This window comes from Bubalus kerabau, chromosome X (assembly GCF_029407905.1).
Source record: "Bubalus kerabau isolate K-KA32 ecotype Philippines breed swamp buffalo chromosome X, PCC_UOA_SB_1v2, whole genome shotgun sequence".
NCBI classification, from domain to species: Eukaryota; Metazoa; Chordata; class Mammalia; order Artiodactyla; family Bovidae; genus Bubalus; species Bubalus kerabau.
The window spans coordinates 53,815,328-53,834,472 of record NC_073647.1 but is presented as its reverse complement, the minus strand read 5'-3'; positions in this window follow the sequence as shown (position 1 = coordinate 53,834,472).

Sequence of the window (19,145 nt, the reverse complement as noted above, 5' to 3'; positions counted from 1 at the left end):
TCAATTTACATAAATTGTTTCAGTATAGCAGAAGGATAAGGGGGAATTTTTATTTGCTCCAAATTGTCTGTTTCAGCTCTCTACACATAGACCAGCAATGGTTAATATTTTAAGTTATATAGATTTGGATTTGGGAGTCCAACCAATTCTGGGGTGTCCATTAGTTTTATATCAACAATAAAACAAATGTGAAATTTAAATTGTCAGACCTTCTTCTCAACATGGGAATCTAAAAAGGCTTGGGATTTAGAACTTCAATCGAAAAGCTTGTATTGCTGTTCTAAACAATTTGGATACTGGGAGAAGTGATTGGATGAGAGACCCTTAGGCACGTCAGGGAAGGAAGAATCTGCTAATGTTTAGAGTATGGATTTATCTTATTTTATTTCTACAAATGCCAAGCATTTTACTGCCAAAAGTGTGTATAAATTTATATATAGCTTCTAATCACAGAAGGAGAATATGAAACTGACATATATCTGGGAAGCTGTGGGTTCTTGCAGAAATTTGTGAAGTGGAAAACAGAAGCTCTCATTCAATTTAGCTTAAATAACCTACATACACATAACAAGTGCTTGTGCTTATAAAATGGATGCTAATCAATGAAGCAGTCAATTCAAAATGTATTAGCCAATTCATATTGGATTTCACATACTGGATATTGACATTAAACATTGCTCTTTTACATTGTCTACTTCTAAACCAAGTGACAAATCAGCTATAGATTTAGGAAAATGGAATTTAGGTTGTTATAAACAGAATTCCTAAATTCCTGGAAGGAAGAGTTCATATTTTCAAAAAAGAAAGATTGTAAAATACCAAAAGAGTAATAAAAATAGTGAATGTTATTTTCCCAACAGAGATCTAGTTAAAAAATAACTTTGTGTTAGAAATTCCAGAGCTTGCCTTGACATCAAGATAATTATAGTTAATTTGTTCCAATCTCCTATCTTTGACTCATAACCTCACTGACTGACCTTAAAACAGAATATTCTTTTTTATTCTACTCGAGTTGTGCTTGAATTGTGCTTATTCCTGTCATTAAAACTGATCAAATATGGAATTGCTGAGTTATCTTTTTCTTCACATACATGCATGGCTAGTAGAAACTCAGGCTTGAAAATCGGTGGCTGTTTTGTTTTGAAAAGTTTGTTAATGTGTAGGTTTATCGATTAAGATGTTCAAGAAGAGAAATATTACTGCTCACAGTGATGTTTAGATATTACCCAAAGGTAAGACACAGGAACAGATTACCTCATGAAAAAATGAGGCAAGAAATTTTTCTCTTCAGGTCATCACCCATCTCCATTTGGAAAGGAAAGTCATTTAATGCATTGGAAGAACTTAATGAGGTCCAATATCCTGCTATCACACATTTTCAGGGCAGGTTTGCAACACTCATGTAACTACTTGTGTATTTGAACTGTCAATCAGAGACATCAGGTCCCCACCCATGATTTTCCTCATGCTATTTCTAACTGCAAGTTGATTCATTTTAAAAATAAGAAAATGGTAAGAGAATATTAAAAAATAATCCCAACTTTATGAGATAATCATTGTTCATATATTAGTTTATATCCCTCCAAAAAATTTCCTATGCATAGGTTGTGTGTATATATATGGATGCATACAACAGTTTAACAAAAATTGAGATTGTGGTCTAAGGAGTTTTTTATCCTGGTATTTTTACTTATGAATATACTGTAAAGATTTTCTCATGGCACACAGAAACATGTTTTTGACAGCTGCATAATGTTTCATGACCATACTTTATTTTGAAACTCTCTTAATGTTGGAGATTTAGGTTGTTTTCAATTTAACAGCAGTATAAATAATGCTTTAATGAAGCTCATGTACATAAATTTTTGTCCACAAATGATTAGTTTCTGAGGATATATTTTTATTTTTTACTTTTTTTGGTTTTTATTTTTTTTTTCTGGGTTAAGGGTATGGACAATTTTAAGTCTTTTGATATATGAAGCTGTGTTGCCCTTCAGAAACATCATTTGATTTAACTCTAGTACCAGAAGCATCTATTTTCTGCATCTTTTCCCACACTAGAATGTGTGTGTTTGTTTGTATTACACACACAAATAATCTTTGTCAGTGTGGGAAAGTGTATAGACAAAAATAATGTTTCACTACTTTAGTGCCTTGTTAGTCATTTTTCTTACCCACTAGGACATTACATTTTGGGTAAATTTTCCATCCTTCAAGATGGCTCCTGAAGAAACAAACAAGCAGTGCAACTTCTTGAATGAGGAATGGAGAATCTCACTGCCTGATTCCCTAATATGTGCCTAGAAGGGTAGGGTCGATAATAAAAGCCATGATCCATAGAACCATTAATGTATGTTAGATATTTTAAGTTACAGTTAGCCCTTGAGCAACAGAGGTTTGAACTGAGGGTCCACTTATATACGGATTTTTTTCAACAGTAAATACTATAGTGTTATATCATCTGCAGTTGATTGAAACTGAGTATGGGGAATGCAGATATGGAGCAATTGTGTATATCCAGGGCCGACTATAAATTACACATAGGCTTTTGCTGCATGAAGAGTTGGCATTCCTAATCCCAGCATTGTTCAAGGGACAATTGTATTTCTAACTTTGCCATGCCATTTCAAAAGACTTTACTCATTATACAGATGAGGAAAATAAAGGTCAGGAAGTAGGGTATTTCAATAGGCTAAAAGTATAGATGTTGGAATCAAATATGCTTGATAAATTAACTGCACCATTTACTGGCTGTATAACCATGTGTGAACATATGTAAAATGCAATCCATTACACCTACCTTGTAGGGTTTTTATGCAGCTTAGTGAAATAACAAATTTCAACCTGGAACCTAATAATACTCAGTTCATAGCACTAATTATTGCTTTTTAAAAAATACATAATTGTGGAATTTAAATTTGCCTAAATTTTATATTACTGAAAGTGAAAGTGAAGTCACTCAGTCGTGTCCAACTCTTTGTGACCCCCATAGACTGTAGCCTACCAAACTCCTCTTTCCATGGGATTTTCCAGGCAATAGTACTGGAGTGGATTGCCATTTCCTTCTCCAGGGGATCTTCCCTACCCAGGGATTGAACCCGGGTCTCTCGCATTGTAGACAGATGCTTTACCGTCCGAGCCACCAGGGAAGTCTGAGAAAGAAAGTGAAAGTGAAAGTCACTCAGTCGTGTCTGACTCTTTGTGACCCCAAGGACTATACAGTCCATGGAATTCTCCAAGCCAGAATACTGGAATGGGTAGCCGTTCCCTTCTCCAGGGGATCTTCCCAACCTAGGGGTCGAACCCAGGTCTCCCACATTGCAGGTGGATTCTTTACCAGCTGAACCATAAGGGAAGCTCAAGAATACTGGAGTGGGTAGACTATCTTTTCTCCAGGGGATCTTCCCCAACCAGGAATCAAACCAGGATCTCCTGCATTGCAGGCAGATTCTTTACCAACTGAGCTATCAGGGAAGCCCACTAAATCTGAGATTTGAACCCAAATTGTATACCCCAAACCTCATGTTCTTTTTATTGGTCAGAGCCATCATAGCACTGCTTGATGATTCAGAGCCAATGAAATAGCAGCAACTTGTACCCTCCATACTGTAATAGATGTATTAACTATGCTATTTTCAGCTCTTCTTCTTCTATTCATCAGTCTCAATCTAGACCTGTGTCCTAGGAGGACTGCACAGACTCTGAAACACAATGCTAAATAAGTCACAGTGATTTTTTTCTCTAGAATGCTCACTCTTTTCTTTCTTTGTGTTGGGTACAAAGACTTCAATATTTAATTATATATTGGATAGACCACTATAATTTGATAGCAGTTTTTTGCTCTGAAAATGTTCATTTATTCTCACATGTTTTTATGGGGTATTGGACTCAGAATCACATACTCTGAAGTATATGATTGAATACATGAGACTTTAAAGATTTTATAGTTCAAGTTTTAACCCACTGTGAGAAACTTCTCTACAATATCCCTGACAGGTAGATAATCCAGCTTCAAATAAAAAGCTTACTACCATATGCAGGAACACAGTTATAGAACCATGAAAATAAGATTAGAAGAGGCCTTGGGGATTCAATGGTATATCTCTTTCTCTTACCTAAAGTTATAAATCATTTTATTTAGGGGAGAACTCAGAACTACAAGCCACATTTCCAGCAGGACTTCTAGGTACATTTACTCATACCACAATGTGAATTCTGTCCCCTGTTATTGTACAACATGGTAGACCTTATACCCAATCTCCATTAGGTCCTGCTCTTTTTTTTAATTAATTAATTAATTTTAATTGGAGGCTAATTATGTTACAATATTGTGGTGGTTTTGCCATACATTCACATGAATCAGCCATGAGTGTACATGTGTCTACCGTCCTGAACCCTCTTCCCACCTTCCTCCTCATCCCATCCCTCTGGGTTGTCCCAGTGCACTGGCTTTGAGTGCCCTGTATCATGCATTGAACTTGGACTGGTGATCTGTTTCACATATGGTAGGTAATATACATGTTTCAATGCTACTCTCAAATCATTCTACCCTTGCCTTCAACCACAGAGTACAAAAGCCTGTTCTTTATATCTGTGTCTCTTTTGCTGTCTCACATATAGGGTCATTGTTACCATCTTTCTAAATTCCATATACATGCGTTAATATACTGTATTGGTGTTTTTCTTTCTGACTTACTTTGCTCTGTATAATAGGCTCCGGTTTCATCTACCTCATTAGAACTGATTCAAATGCATTATTTTTAATAGCTGAGTAATATTCCATTGTGTATATGTACCACAGCTTTCTTATCCATTCATCTGCTGATGGACATCTAGGTTGCTTTCATGTCCTAGCTATTGTAAACAGTGCTGTGGTGAGCATTGGGGTACATGTGTCTCTTTCAATTCTGCTTTCCTCAGTGTGTATGCCCAGTAGTGAGATTGCTGGGTTTTATGGCAGTCCTATATCCAGTTTTTTAAGGAATCTCCACACTGTTCTCCATAGTGGCTATACTAGTTTTCATTCCCACTGACCAGGTAAGAGGGTTCCCTTTTCTCCACACCCTCTCCAGCATTTATTGTTTGTAGACTTTTTGATAGCAGCCATTCTGACCAGAGTAAAATGGTACCTCATCATGGTTTTGATTGGCATTTCTCTGATAATGAGTGATGTTGAGCATCTTTTCATGTGTTTGTTAGCCATCTGTATGTCTTCTTTGGATAAATGTCTGTTTAGTTCTTTGGCCGTTAGGTCCTGCTTTATTTTTCACCCTGCCTCCTCTTATAACAATGATTGTCCTCTTTTGGATATTTCTTTGTATCACTCCCCTTTAAAATGAAGCTTCTTGAATTTAGTACAACATTGAAGAAGTTGCCTCACAGAGTTAGAGAAAAGTATCACCTGTTGTTCTCGTGGGGAATCTACTATTTCACTCCTGCAAATTAATTCAGCATTTACTTTTTGTTGGATAGATCACATTTTGACATGTCAGTCAGTCAGTCTTTTAATAAACTAAAAGTCCTAGGTTCTGTTTTAATGACTTTTAATCAGGTTTCCCTATCTGAGTAAACTTAAACTGCCATATCAAAATACTATATACTGAGTAGCTTAAACAGTAGAAATTTATTTTCTCACTGTTTTGGAGACCAGATATCTAAGGTCAAGCTGTCAGTATGGCCAATGTCTGGTAAAATTCTTTTCATGGCTTATAGATGTCTGTCTTATTACTGTGTCCTTACATGGAAAGGAGGGAGAAAGTGACATCTCATTGTCCCTTCCTTAAAAGTGAAAGTGTTAGTCACTAAATCATGTCCAACCCTTTTCAAACCCATGAAGTGTAACCCATCAGAGTCCTCTGCCCATGGAATTTCCCAAGCAAGAATACTAGAGGGGGTAGCCATTCCCTTCTCCAGGGGATCTTCCCAACCCAGGGGTTGAACCCAGTTATCCTGTATTGCAGGCAGATTATTTACCATCTGAACCACCAGGGAAGTGATCCCTATCAGGAAATCCCTTTCTATTATGACACTAATCCCATCATAAGAGCCACAGACTCATTACCTCACCTAACCAAATTATCTCCCAAAGGCTCCTTCTCCAAATACTATCACATTGAGGGGTGAGGGCTTCAACATATGGATTTAGTGGGCACAATGCATCATACAAAGTAATTTCATGAACTTAGATGCTAGACTTTATTATCACTAAAACAATTAACTTAAACTCGATAATTTCACTCCCTTCTTTCTTGAAAAGGATGAAAACACCGAGCTTGGACATTTAAGCTTAGTTACAGAAAACTTGAAGCGATCTCTAATCTTTCCCATTCTGTTGTTTTCCTCTATTTCTTTGCCCTGATCACTGAGGACGGCTTTCTTATCACTCCTTGTGATTCTTTGAAACATTGCATTCAAAAGGATATATCTTTTCTCCTTGCCTTTTGCTTCTCTTCTTTTCTCAGCTATATGTAAGGCCTCCTTAGACAACCATGTTGCCTTTTTGCATTTCTTTTTCTTGGGGATGGTATGTATCACTACCTCTTGTATAATGTCATGAGCTTCTGTCAGTACTTCTTCAGGCACTCTGTCTATCAGATCTAATCCCTTGAATCTATTTGTCACTTCCACTATATAATCATAAGGGATTTGATTTAGGTCATACCTGAATGATCATACTGAAAGTAGGTCCATTTCCTTACTTTCTTCGATTTGAGTCTGAATTTGGCATTAAGGAGTTCATGATTGGGGCCACATTCAGCTCCCAGTCTTGTTTTTGCTGACTGTATGGAGCTTCTCCATCATTGGCTGCAAGGAATATAATCAATCTGATTTCTGTATTGACCGTCTGTTGATATGCATGTGTAGAGTCTTTTCTTGTGTTGTTGGAAGAGGGTGTTTGCTATGACCAGTGTGTTCTCTTGGCAAAACTCTGTTAGCCTTTCACCTCCTTCGTTTTGTACTCCAAGACCAAATTTGCCTGAAACTCCAGGTATCTCTTGATTTCCTACTTTAGCATTCCAGTCCCCTATAATGAAATGGATATCTTTTTTGGGTGTTAGTTTTAGAAGGTCTTGTAGGTCTTCATAGAACTGTTCAACTTCAGCTTCTCCAGCATTACTGGTTGAGGCATAGACTTGGGTTACTGTGACAGTGAATGATTTGCCTTGGAAATGAACAGAGACCATTCTGTCATTTTTGAGATTGTTTTCAAATACTGCATTTCATATTATTTTGTTGACTCTGATGGCTACTCCATTTCTTCTAAGGGATTCTTGCCCAATGTAGTAGATATACTGGTCATCTGAGTTAAATTCACCCATTCCAGTCCACTTTAGTTCACTGATTCCTAAAATGTCAGTGTTCACTCTTGCCATCTCTTGTTTGATCACTTCCAATTTGCCTTGATTCATGGACCTAACATTCCAGGTTTCTATGCAAAGTTGCTCTTTGCAGCATCAGAATTTACTTTCATCACCAGTCACATCGACACCTGGGTTTTTGCTTTGGCTCCATCTCTTCATTCTTTCTGGAGTTATTTCTCCATTGATCTCCAGTAGCATATTGGACACCTACTGACCTGGGGAGTTCATCTTTCAGTGTCCTATCTTTTTGCCTTTTCATGCTGTTGATGGGGTTCTCAAGGCAAGAATACTGAAATGGGACAGGCTAGAGATCTCTTCAAGAAAACTAGAGATACCAAGCGAACATTTTATGCAAAGATGGGCACAATAAAGACATAAATGATATGGACTTAACGGAACTAGAAGATATTTGGAAGAGGTGGCAAGAATACACAGAAGAACTATACAAAAAAGATCTTCATGACCCGGATAACCATGATGGTGTGATCACTCACGTAGAGCCAGACATCCTGGAATGCAAAGTCAAATGGGCTTTAGGAAGCATCACTAGGAACAAAGCTAGTGGAATTATGGAATTTCAGTTGAGCTATTTCAAATCCTAGAAGATGATGTTGTGAAAGTGCTTCACTCAATGTGCTAGCAAATTTGGAAAACTTAGCAGTAGCCACAGTAATGGAAAAGGTCAGTTTTCATTCAATCCCAAAGAAAGGCATCACCAAAGAATGTTCAAACTACTGCACAGTTGCACTCATCTCACATGCTAGGCAAGTAATAATCAAAATTCTGAAAGCCAGGCTTCAACAGTATGTGAACCAACAACTTACAGTTGTTCAAGTTGGATTTAGAAAAGGCAAATGAACCAGAGATTGAATTGCCAACATCCGTTGGATCATCGAAAAAGAAAGAGAGTTGCAGAAAAACATCTACTTTTGCTTTATTGACTATGCCAAGGCCTTTGACTATGTGGATCACAACAAACTGTGGAAAATTCTTAAAGAGATGGGAATGTGAGGCCACCTGACCTACCTCCTGAGAGATCTGTATGCAGGTCAAGAAGCAACAGTTAGAACTGGACATGGAACAACAAACTGGTTCCAAATCCGGAAAGGAGTATGTCAAGGCCGTATATTGTCTCCCTGCATATTTAACTTCTATGCAGAGTACATCTTGCAAAATGGCAGGTTGGATGAAGCACAAGCTGGAATCAAAATTACTGGGAGAAATATCAATAGCCTCAGCTACTGAGATGACACCACCCTTACAGCAGAAAGTGAAGAGGAACTAAAGATCCTTTTGATGAAAGTGAAAGAGGAGAGTGAAAAAGTTGGCTTAAAACTCAAGATTCAGAAAACTAAGATCATGCATCAGGTCCCATCACTTCATGGCAAAAAGATGTGGAAATAAAGGAAAACAGTTACAGAATTCATTTTCTCTGGCTCCAAAATCACTGCAGATTGTGACTTCAGCCATGAAATTAAAAGATGCTTGCTCCTTGGAAGAAAAGTTATGACCAACCTAGACAGCATATTAAAAAGCGGAAACATTACTTTGTCAACAAAGGTCCATCTAGTCCAAGCTATGGTTATTCCAGTAGTTATGTATGGATGTGAGAATTGGATTATGAAGAAAGCTGAGTGCTGAATAATTGATGCTTTTGAACTGTGGTGTTGGAGAAGAGTCTTGAGAGTCCCTTGGAATGGAAGGAGTTCCAACCAGTCCATCCTAAAGGAAATCAGTCCTGAATATTCTTTGGAAGGACTGATGCTGAAGCTGAAATTCCAATACTTTGGCCACCTGATGTGAAGAACTGACTCATTGGAAAAGACCCTGATGTTGGGAAAGTTTAAAGTCAAGAGGAGCGGGGGATGAAAGAGGATGAGATGGTTAGATGGTATCTCTGACTCGATGGATATGTTTTTGAGGAAGCTCCTGGAGTTGGTGAGGGACAGGGAAGCTTGGCACCTTGCAGTCCATGAGGTCTCAAAGAGTCGGACATGACTGAGCAACTGAACTGGACTGAACATTAAACTTACTGCTTTCTCATTATAACTTCCTCGATCATTGAGTTTCAATTTTTTGTCCCCAGGTTTTGTTATACCTTTTCCAGTTGGGAAACTACTGTTCTTGATACAAAGTTTTATTCTTTTGTCCACTTGGCTGAACCTAAATTACTTTAGAAATACTATTTTATGCAATTAATGCTTCTATTACTTCTCGTGCAGAGTTGACTCATTGGAAACGACTCTGATGCTGGGAGGGATTGGGAGCAGGAGGATAAGGGGAAGACAGGATGAGATGGCTGGATGGCATCACCGACTCGATGGACATGAGTCTGAGTGAACTCCAGGAGTTGGTGATGGACAGGGAGGCCTGGAGTGCTGCAATTCATGGGGTCACAAAGAGTTGGACACGACTGAGCGACTGAACTGAAGTGAATGCTTCTATTAAATAATTGAAATCCTCTTTGACCAGAGAATATATTATGTTTTGTTGACAGTATCAGGAAATGATTAGAAGACGTTAGAAATGTTCTTGCTACACAGAGTACAACTGTATATTTCTTTTTAGCTACTGAAGATCAAGAAAGATTTGAACTTTTTATCCTATCAAAGTTCCTAGTGGAAAATTGGAGCTGTTGACATACAGTGAAGCAGAAATGGTCAAATAGGTATTAAGGCACACTTTTATCTTATTTTTTAAATCTTTTTTTAAAGTCTTCTTTTCTATAAATTGTTCTAGTACTTTCCTTAGGACTCTAATTAGTGAAATGATGTGGACCATTTACAAGCCTTCTATGTTTTTAGCCTGGTTCCAAGGATTATTTTACTTTAAAATCCATGTCAATTATCAGTCCTTATATGCTTTGTTGTTGTTCAGTCACTAAGTCGTGTCCAACTCTTTGTGACCCATGGGACTCCAGCACATCAGGCTTTCCTTTCTTTCACTATCTTCTGAAGTTTGCTCAAACTCATGTCCATTGAGTCGGTGATGCTATCTAACCATCTCATCTTCTGCTGCCCCCTTATCCTTTTGTCTTCAGTCTTTCCCAGCATCAGGGTCTTCGCTAGTGAATCAGCTCTTTGCATCTGGTAGCCAAAGTATTGGAGTTTCAGCTTCAGCATCTGTCCTTCCAGTGAATATTCAGGACTGATTTCCTTTAGGTTTTACTGATTTGTTTTCCTTGCTGTCCAAAGACTCTCAAGAATCTTCTCCAGCACCACAATTCAAAAGCATCAATTCTTCAGCCTTCTTTATGGTCCAACTGTCATATCTGTACATGAGTACTGGAAAAACTAAATCTCTGACTATGTGGACATTTGCTGACAAAGTGATGTCTCTGCCTTTTAATATGCGGTCTGGGTTTGTCATAGCTTTTCTTCCAAGGAGCAAGCATCTTTTAATTTCTTGGCTGCAGTTACTGTCCACAGTCATTTTGGAGCCCAAGAAAATAAAATCTGTCACTGCTTCCACTTTTTCCCCATCTATTTGCCATGAAGTGATGGGATCAGATGCCATGATCTTAGTTTTTTTTAATATTGAGTTTTAAGTCAGCTTTCTCACTCTCTTCTTTTACTCTCATCAAGAGGCTCTTTAGTTCCTCTTCATTTTCTGCCATTAGAATGGTATCATCTGTACATCTGAGGTTGTTGATATTTTTCTTGCTAATCTTGATTCCAGCTTGCACTTCATCCAGCCTAGCATTTTGCATGATGTGCTCTGCATAGAAGTTAAATAAGCAGGGTGACAATATACAGCCTTGTTGTACTTCTTTCCCAATTTTGAATCAGTCTATTGTTCCATGTCTGGTTCGAACTGTTGCTTCTTGACCTGCATACAGGTTTCTCAGGAGACAGGTAAAATGATCTTGTATTCCCATCTCTTGAAGAATTTTCCACAGTTTGTTGTGATCCACACAGTCAAATGCTTTAGTGTATGCTATATTATTTAAAATGCAGAACACTGTAAAATGAAGACAGATATGCATCAATATTTGCCTGCATGTGTGTGGACATGTGCACACATCCATACACAGTCACATGCAAAAGCATGACATTTATGTATATTTTTGACTTTCAAATTTCCTATTGTACATCAAAGCTGAGGGCTATCTTTAGCTCTCTTGTCCCTCCTATTTATATAAATCTCCCTTATTACATTTACTTGTCTCGTCTAGGCATCTGTGTCTTCATATTACTGAGAAACTCTTACAGAAAATTCAGTACAAATATCCTTTTCCTGCAGAGTAAAAACTTGCTTTCCTCTCCCTCATCAAAAGGTAACAGTTACTCTCCTCCCAAGATTTTCTCATGTTTTCCATTGCTACTTCTAGATAACCTATGCAGACAATTTAGTAACTGCTAATGATTTTATTCTTTGTAGGCAATACAGTTTTACTTAAATTGAGACTTTCTTAAGACACTGCCCTAACCTAAAGGAATTGCTTTGATGGCAGAACTGCCAGGTGGTATAGGGAAGAAGGCAGACATTTCTTTGGTGCCTAAAACTGATTCACTAACTAAAGTCTTTCTGTAGATCTAGTGTGCTCACCTGTACTGTAGTAAAAAACAAACAAATGAAAAAAAAAACTCATTTGCAAGTTAACAAAGTTGGAAACAGAAGGTTATAAGGTTGATATTATTGATAAGAGAGGATAATAGCATCCTTGTAGAAGGAAAATGGTCTTAAATGTAAGTTTCACAGATGCGTAACCCTCTTGGCTATTAGTGACCTAGCTGGTTCCAAAAGATTTTTGAAACAGAGAAAAGATAAGGAAAGTATCACATTTCCTATTGTCTGACAAATATGACTATCTCTGTGAAAACAGTCCTAGAAGAAACTATGATTCTTGGCTTGGACATTTCCCCCAGTAGAGCAGGAAAGATGTGGTAGTATCTCAGGAAATAGACAGGGGGAACTTTAGGATATGATCACTCCCTATTTCCTGATGGATTACAGATAAAAAACCTTTTGGCCCTCCAATAAAATTTTACCTCTAGATTTAAAAGCTGAAAAGTAAAGTTAAAAACAAGTTATACTGGACAAGATAATATTTAATGAGAAATTAAATACCAATGGATTTTACTTTTCCTTGATGTGTGCATTGTTAAAATAACACGAAGTCGCACTGATAAATATAAATTCAAACCATATGTTACTGCTTTGGTTGTCTAAAAATTATGTCACATCTATGAAAACCTAATTCTTAAGTAAGACTTTAGCTGTCTATAGATTAATGAAAATAAACACTGGAATAAATGTGTGTATTAAATAAAATTTAGGCAGTGGGACTTGTCACAATCTGCTGATCTTTCCTAGTATACTGTCTTTCTTCTTAGGGGAATGTATGCAGGGAAATTTAGAGGAAGTGAAGTGTTTCATGAGAGGAAAACAGTAAGAATAAATAGAGATAGAGATACAGAATAGGAAGTAAGGAAGGCAGCTGGGCACATAATACACTCTAAATAAGAACTAAAGCTTTGAGGTTTTTTTTTTTTATTACTTGTTTTGATGATATGGAGATAGACTATCTCAATGATTTATGAATAAGACACTCATGCTCTTTTATCCTAATAAAATAGAAATACTTTGGCCAGTTTTATTTATTTTCAAATTTTTACAAAACTTTTCTTTTCTAATTTTTCTTCTCATATTCATTTTGGATTTAGTATACAATTTCAGACCACTTGATCTATGAAATCTTTCAGTATACTTGCTCAGCAAAAGTTCATGTTATGCCTTCTTTTTTTAATAAATTTATTTATTTTAATTGGAGGTTAATTACTTTACAATATTATATTGGTTTTGACATACATCAACATGAATCCGCCACAGGTATACACGTATTCCCCATCCCAAACCCCCCTCCCACCTCCCTCCCTGTACCATCCCTCTGGGTTGTCCCAGTGCACCAGCCCCAAGCATCCAGTATCATGCATCGAACCTGGGCTGGTGATTCATTTCATATATGATATTATACATGTTTCAATGCCATTCTCCAAAATCATCCCACCCTCTCCCTCTCCCACAGAGTCCAAAAGACTGTTCTATACATCTGTGTCTCTTTTGCTGTCTTGCATACAGGGTTATTGTTACCATCTTTCTAAATTCCATATATATGCATTAGCATACTGTATTGGTGTTTTTCTTTCTGGCTTACTTCACTCTGTATAATAGATTCAATGCAATCCCTATCAAGCTACCAATGGTATTTTTCACAGAGCTAGAACAAATAATTTCACAATTTGTATGGAAATACAAAAAACCTCAAATAGCCAAAGCAATCTTGCGAAAGAAGAATGGAACTGGAGGAATAAACCTGCCTGTCTTCAGGTTCTCCGACAAAGCCACAGTCATCAAGACAGTATGGTACTAGTACAAAGACAGAAATATAGATCAATGAACAAAATAGAAAGCCCAGAGATAAAGTCATGTTATGCCTTCTCAAGAAAAGGCATGAACTCAACACCACTGTAATAAAGTTTATTTTTTGGCAAATTGGAATATCTGGGTGATTAACCAAATATAACATGTTTATTAATAGGGGTTGTTCCTTTTTTACCTGAAAACTAACAAATATCATAAGACTTTGTGGAGTTATGAAAAAATGGTAAATTGTCCTCAAGGGGAAATCCCTTTAGTTTGATTTTGGCCAATTAATACAACCTCTGAGATGTAATGCTAACGCTAGAATTTGTACTCCTGTATGAAAGGCAAGTGAAGTGATCAGAAAAGACTTAGAGGAGAAAAATTTTGACTGGGTATTAATAAGATGAGGGCCATAAAATAATTCAGAGAAAGAAAGGATTCCACGTGAAAGAAATAGCTAGAGAATGACACAAATCTGGAAGTTAAGGGAGCTGAAATGTGCATACATTATTTTACAGAGAATAGTATGAAAAAGTAGAACAGACAAATGTTTGGAGCTTCATAAGACCTTTAGATATGAAGTTGCAAATGTAAAAGAATGAAGGACAGATAAGGGATTCTGAATTCAGAGGCAAGAATTATTCCCGCATATGATAATGCAAAGGTAAATCACTCCACTGTTAAATTACACTGGATTATACGAAAGCCCTTAAGGTGTACTCCTTGAAATTGTAAGGGCTGCTTTCAAATTTCTTAAGTGTATCGAGCAACTGAAATCTTTATCACTAAAGCCAGACAATACATGGATTCTGAAAACAAATATGAAATGATGTGATAATCCACCCTACTCTCCCACCCACAAATTGTGGAGCTCAGCCTAATTCAATGCAGGTCACAACACTATATTGATAGGGCCAACTTACAAGGCCAACTTCATTCTACATCCACATCAATCTACCAACTGTTTCCTTTCAGATTTTTTTTTTAAACAATCTTGTTTATAAGTTAGAAACTATTTTTTATCTAAGGTGAAGTGACTATTGTGTTCGGTTACCCTTCTTGGCTAGAACAATTATTAGGTTCTGTGATACTAAGAAAGAAGTAGACCCTTGATCTTAAGTGAATAGTTTAAAACACTGTTAGCCAAACAGCAGATATTTGGAAAATATCAAACATTTTGTGTAGGGTAGATCAGAAGACTAGAATATTCAACAGTCTTCAGCTGGACAGGAGGCTAGTCCAAAAGCACAGGCAAGGTGTATTTGAGTCTAGGTGGGTAATGCTGAAACAGAAGAGAGAAAGAAAAAAAAAAAAAAAAAAAAGGCCTGACTGCAGAGATACCTTACTGCTAAAAGTCTTGGTAAGTTAGGTCTCATGTAAAAGAAATGAACAGCCATCAACCTATTGCTGTAAATGCCATTATCTCCAGGTAAGTGTTTAGTGTAGTTTTCTTTACAATAATAAATAAGAAAACTTGAGTGGAGTTGGGATGGAAGTAGGGCGTGGGAGATACAGGGCCTTTTCTCCTGCAGAGTAATTCACAATCCAGGTAATTTTAGTACTGTTGTTGTAGATATAGCATCCATATATGAATTCTACTTTTTAATTTTCATCTAGGTTTTTAGCATTGTGTATATTATTTGCTCAGAAAGTAGTTCTTGCCAATTTTTTAAAAAAACTGCTTATTGAAATAATATTATACAAATCATAAAATTCACCCATTATAAGTGTACAATTCAATGAATTTTAGTATATTTGCAGTGCTATGCACCCATTACCCAAGTGTAATTTTAGAAGATTTCCAGCATCCCCAAAAGAAATTTTGTGTCCATTTATAATCATTCCCTAAATTCTTGCCAATTTGTACTATGCTCTGATCAGAAACTGGACTTGTCTATGAAGCATACAAGCCAGACATGAGCCAGACTTTCCTTGCTCTTACAAAGCAGTTCTCCAAGTCTCTTTCATAAGGTATTGTGAGGCAGGGACTCCATGGACAGTATTTGTATACCTGAATATATACTATAAAAGCCCATGGAGCTGAGGATAAGAGGGAAGTGTAAATTCGGAGAGAGCACCATTACAGTGAATCAGAGAACCATCTTGTTTTTCTTTCCCTTTTTTTCACTCTATGTGCCTCATAAGTAGTCAGATTTTTAACATGAGTTTTATCACTATGGAATGTGGAAAAGGTGAAGATAACATATGCATTTACTGCTACAGAACAGGATGAACTGAAGATAGAAGTAGGTGTTAATCACCTGAGATATAAATACATTTTTTAGATTCAGTTATGGATCAATGACTAACAGAACACTTAAAGTCTCCCACTCTGCCCTATATTCAATCTATCAATCTGGTCAAGATACCCCTCTTTTATTTGGGGTCTTGATAAGCAGCCAAATTATTTTGTAGTTGATCTTTTTTAGGTCTGATTTTCCTAAAAGAATGTTTGTATCAGCTGAAATATTCTTCTTTTCAATAGCCTCTTTTGGCTTGTGTATCAGGAAACCATGATGCCTGATCCAAACATATCTTTAAGATGGATACATAAACTGACCTTCAATTAGGCTCCAGGTTAAGACAACATGGGGAAATCAATAGTTTATTTTCTCTCCCTCTTTCTTTGATTTCTACTTACATTTTGATGTTTGCTAAAATAAAAATTTATAACACTAAAGATAAGCAATAGTTAGAACTGGACATGGAACAAGAGACTGATTCCAAATCGGAAAAGGAGTATGTCAAGACTGTATATTGTCACCCAGCTTATTTAACTTATATGCAGAGTACATCATGAGAAACCCTGGGCTGGATGAAGCACAAGCTGGAATCAAGATTGCCGGGAGAAATATCAATAACCTCAGATATGCAGATGACACCACCCTTAGGGCAGCAAGCAAAGAGGAACTAAAGAGCCTCTTGATGAAAATGGAAGAGGAGAGTGAAAGAGCTGGCTTAAAACTCAACATTCAGAAAACTAAGATCATGCATCAGGTCCCATCACTTCACAGCAAATATATGGGGAAACAATGGAAACAGTAAAGACTTTATTTTGGGGGGCTCCCAAATCACTGCAGATGGTGACTGCAGACATGAAATTAAAAGTCACTTGCTCTTTGGAAGAAAAGTTATGACCAACCTAGACAGCATATTAAGAAGCAGAGACATTACCTTGCTGACAAAAGTCCATCTAGTCAAAGGTACGGTTTTTCCAGTAGTCATGTATGGATATGAGAGTTGGACTATAAAGAAAGCTGAGTACTGAAGAATTGATGCTTTTGAACTGTGATGCTGGAGAGGACTGTTGAGAGTCCCTTGGACTGCAAGGAGATCCAACCAATCCATCCTAAAGGAAATCAGTCCTAAATATTCATTGGAAGGACTGATGCTGAAGCTGAAACTCCAATACTTTGGCCACCTGATGTGAAGAACTGACTCATTGGAAAAGACCCTGATGCTGGGACAGATTGAAGGCAAGAGGAGAAGTGTATGACAGAGGATGAGATTATTGGATGGCATCACTGACTGTATGGACATGAGTTTGAGTAAATTCCAAGTGTGAGCTCTGGGAGTTGGAAGCCTGGTGTGCCTCAGTCCATGGGGTCACAAAGATTAGGACACGACTGAGTGACTGAACTCTACTGAACTGAAAGGCAAGTATCTCCACTGAACATCCAGTAAAATTATCTTAGGCTCAAGGGGTCATGCTTTGGTCTAATAATTGTAAGTCTACCATACCAGGTCTTTCAATATATACCAGTTCCTATTGTATACCATGTCTACTATCTACTCTTTTTTTTATAACCAATGATCATTTGCACACCTTGCCACAAGCTCCACCCTCCATCCTCTATATTCTTTGCAATGAGCTTTACAAGAAACGTGTTAGATAATTGGAACTCTGGTCATGGGGGAAGAAACCTGTGACACTGAAATGTGTTGTTCAGTTTTATCAATTTTTGCAAGTGTCAAAGGTTACATCACCTCCCACAGGGGAAGGAAGAAATTCTGATCCCTGTCAAACATGTCCGTAGGAAGCTTATTACAATAAAACTTAAGACCAGATGATTATGGAATGTCTGTCAGTCTTCAGTAAAGAAATCATGCCATGCACGGTTTTCCTTCTTTGCTCCAAACTTTTTATCCTAGTTTGTTCACGAGTCAACTAGATTCCTGTAAGCGAACTAATCGGCCACAGCATTCATAACAGAAGCATATACCACAGATGTTGAGAATAATTAAGGACAAGCCAATAAATTCTGAACGGAAGCTTCTAATCTGTCACTTTCCTATCATTAGTAAGTGATAGAGCCAAGATTTTATTCAATTTTGCAGCATATAGGATATTTAACACTGCTTCTAGTTCTGAACAAAGGCAAATTGAACATTTAAAGAAAATGTAGCAGCCATTACATGTAAAATTTATATGTTGGTATTTATAATTAATAAAAGACAAACTAGTGACATAATGGAAAATAATATGAAATAGTATTTTTATGTACATACTCCGATTTATATAATATTCTTAGAATAATGGCAACCACTTATTGAATTACATATATTCCAGGCAATGTATTAAGAGTTTTAGATTTGCATGCATTAACTCATAATCTTCACTATTTAAAGCTGGTGAATTTAGAATCTCAATTTTACAAGTGATGATACTGAGGCACAGAGTTGTTAAGTAACTTGGTCAGGGTCAACACAATTAGTGGTAAAGCTGAAATTTGAATCCAGGTGGTGTGGCTCAGATAGTGTACTTTTAACCAATACACTGGACTGCATCTGGGAATCTGAGAATAAAATGAGTCTCTCATTCTAGGTATATTGCATTTTTCATTATAGTATCTCAAACTTCTAAGATGCAGTTTAGTACTCTAAGCAATAAGCTTCCCAGGTAGGAGTAGTGGTAAGAAAACCCGCCTGCCAATGCAGGAGATGTAAGAAACACAGGTTTGATCCCTGGGTCGGGAAGATTCCCTGGAGAAGGGCATGGCAACAGACTCCAGTATTCTTGCCTGGAGAATCCCATTGTCAGAGGAGCCTGGTGGGCTATAGTCCATGAGGTCGCAAAGAGCTGGATATGACTGAATAACTTAGCACACATACACAAGCAATAAGCAGCTAATTGTGCCAGATTCTTTCCATACCTAAGTCATTCTTTTATAGGAATTCAGACTTTAGGAGATAATAATTTTAGACAATTAGGATCACATTAAATTTACTGCTAAAGTAATGTGGTACCCTTGAATACAATGTGAGAAATATAAGCCTCTAAAATAGTGTATATAACCCTCAAGCAAAATTCATCATAAGGGCTTCTTTCTCAAGTGTTAACTTTCTGTCATACACAAGATACCTTCTTAAGTACTATTATAATTGAGATTAGTTATTGTGGTTATGACATGACAAAAG